We start from the raw sequence: 2,766 nt of genomic DNA, 5'->3' as shown, positions 1-2,766 counted from the left end.
AAAAAAAAAAAAAAAAAAAAAAAAGTAAAACTGGAATACTGACTTTACCACACTGTGAATTAAAGAAATAAACTGATGGGGGTATACCAGGGATAGAACTCAGGATCTGGTGCTTGCAAGGCAGGCGGCAGCACCAGAGCTAAATCCCCAGCCCAAATGATTTTAATTAAAAAATTAAAAGTGAGAAAGTTGGTGGAAATACTTTGTTCCTTAAAACATTATAGTGTGTGTGTGTGTGTGTGTGTGTGTGTGTGTGTGTGTACTTTACCCAAATATCTCTGGTTTATTCTGTTTTTGGGGGTTGTTTTAATGCTGGAAATCAAACATAGAGCCTTGCACATACAAGACAAGTGCTATACCACTGAGCTGTATCCCCAGTATCCTAAGTAATTTTTATTTGTTTCCTATTACTGAATGGGGATAGTGGGTTTTGTAGTTTTCTCCAATTCTAATAATTGATAAACTTAGATGCCCAAAAAAAGGTAAGACTTCATATACTGGGAAATAAATATAATCCTTCAAAAGCTATCATCACCAAGTAATCATCCATCACTGTAAACAACTACTGTATTTTCTTCACTTGTTGCTCTTTAAGCACCTTTCCCATTTGTTCTGCTTGTTTACAGAACAGATTGTGACAAAGCTATCAGGTGTTGCTATGCTACAGCTCTCAGAAGGTTACTTACTGTATTAAGCAGAAAAGGAAGCCACAGCTGCTGATGTCCACCCTTTCACTGTAAGTGTAACCTGGGGCACCAGCCCAGGAAAAGAGTCCCCAGTCTCAGGCTCCCTACTTCCACAACCACCCATACTCTCCCAAAAGACTCACTAAACTATGGACTACAAAATTACCTGCCGGGGATGAAGCTATACATAAGTCCTGGCTTAGATCTGGATTCCAACACCACACAAAAAAATGATTAACAATTATCATGATGCTCAAAATCTAATCAAATCTAGTTAAATTCTAGTTCTGCATTTGCTAGTTAATAAATTTTATTGCCATTTACCTGCCCTCCCTACATCACAGAATTGCCTTAAGTCATGTGGAATAATTATGTAAAAGCCCTTTCTAATCTAAACCACCACAAAATATAAAGTACTGTGTCAAGATATTTTAGAGTAAAAGGAGTTTTATTAGCACTCAATTACTGATATCTAAATGTCAGCCTTCAAGTTCAGAACTGCTCTGTCCAATTCAACTCGGCGCAATAACAGAAACGTTCTAGACCTGCAATACCCAGCACTACAGCCTCTGGTCATAGGCAGCTACCATTCAGTACTGGAAATGTGTCTTACAAAACTAGGAGACTGAATCTTTAAACTTAATTATTTTAAACGTCAACAGTGACATGTGGTTAGAAGTTACCATACTGAACAGTCCAGGACTGGAATACGTATTGAAAAATCTAGTTGTATCTCCAAAGTCTTTAAAAGGAAGTCCAAGACCATCATTAGAAAATGTGCCAATGAGAAGGAAAGCAGAATTATGAAGGAGCAGAACATATGTTAAAACAACTTGTCATATCCAAATTGAAAATTTGGGTGGGAAAATTCCCATTTATAAAAGCACTCATGTTCCATTAAGTATCAGCACCATATATTTTCAATGTATGTCCTGCCACTTATACGATTTTCCAAGAACGTAATCATTGAAGAAAAGTATCACACAGGAGGACAAAGGTAGGCAAGTGTAAGGTAGGGGTAGGTGGGGAGCAGCCTGTGGAGGGGGAAGAGTGGGTAGGGAGACAAAGGAACAAATAAATACTCCATAGTTGAGGACCGAGTGCCTAAGAGGTGGAAAGGGTCAGATGCAATCTTACCTAAATCCCATAACTCTCCCTCTAGTTCCTGCTTCCTGCTACACTACACCCTGGGATCAACAGCTAGTCTAGATCAGCATTATATAAATCACCACCACACTGCTCCCCTCTGAAATTATGAGCAAATTTTTACCTCAAAAAAATCTAAAAGAATGCTTTTAAAAATATGCCCAAGAATATAAAACTTCAACATATTTTAGGTAAAACTTTTCACAACTCAACATTTAATAAAAAAATTCTTAATACTGTAAGCCTAAGAAACTGTTGCTAACAGGTGACATCAACTGAACCCTCACTACCACCAGCACAAAATTACCTATACTACTCGTTTATTCCTCAAATAATCCCATACGGGCCGGGGATTTAGTTCAGCGGTTCGGTGGCCTGCCTTGCAAGCGCAAGGACCCGAGTTCAATCCCCGGTACCAAAAAATAAATTAATTAATAATAATAATCCCATAAACTCGACATTGTTATTACCTGTTTACTAGTAGGGACAGAGGCTCACAGGGATTGCGGAAGTTAAACAAGATATGTGCAAAGTAATAACTCTGCCTTACTACTCCAACGCAGATCCTCTAACCCTTTTCCTTACTAGAAGAGTGCGTAAACAGCAAGCAAGTTCTTTAATTCCGGGGGTCAGAGAGGGCATATTTAACACAGACACTGCCCGACAAAGGACTGAGGACAGAGTCCTACCACAGCAGGAGAAAGAATCGGAACGCTGGCAAGTGTGCAAGCGTTCAGGCCCGGACAGCCCAAAAAGGACATTTCAACAGGGCAAAGTTCGGGTCCAAACCGCTAGGGGCCACGGCGGCGAGGCACAGGTTTCCCCCAGGGCAGAGGAGACCTGGGAGAGGAAAGGGCCCGGGGTGCCCGTTTCCCGCTAGGCGTAGTGACTCAGGACACAATCTCGGGCCGCGGCGGCCGGGGGCGGACGCGGA

General features: G+C 41.0%; 1 protein-coding gene across 1 annotated transcript in view; it reads right to left on the bottom strand.

The window, feature by feature from the left end:
- Positions 1-2,766, bottom strand: part of Fdx1 (ferredoxin 1) — a 34,503-nt gene that overhangs the window by 31,239 nt on the left and 498 nt on the right. The gene's annotated exons all lie outside the window — the stretch shown is intronic.

The sequence above is a fragment of the Fukomys damarensis genome, unplaced genomic scaffold (genome assembly GCF_012274545.1).
Source record: "Fukomys damarensis isolate Sample0158 unplaced genomic scaffold, DMR_v1.0_HiC HiC_scaffold_16, whole genome shotgun sequence".
Taxonomy (NCBI): domain Eukaryota; kingdom Metazoa; phylum Chordata; class Mammalia; order Rodentia; family Bathyergidae; genus Fukomys; species Fukomys damarensis.
This window is presented reverse-complemented; position numbering and strand designations above follow the sequence as displayed.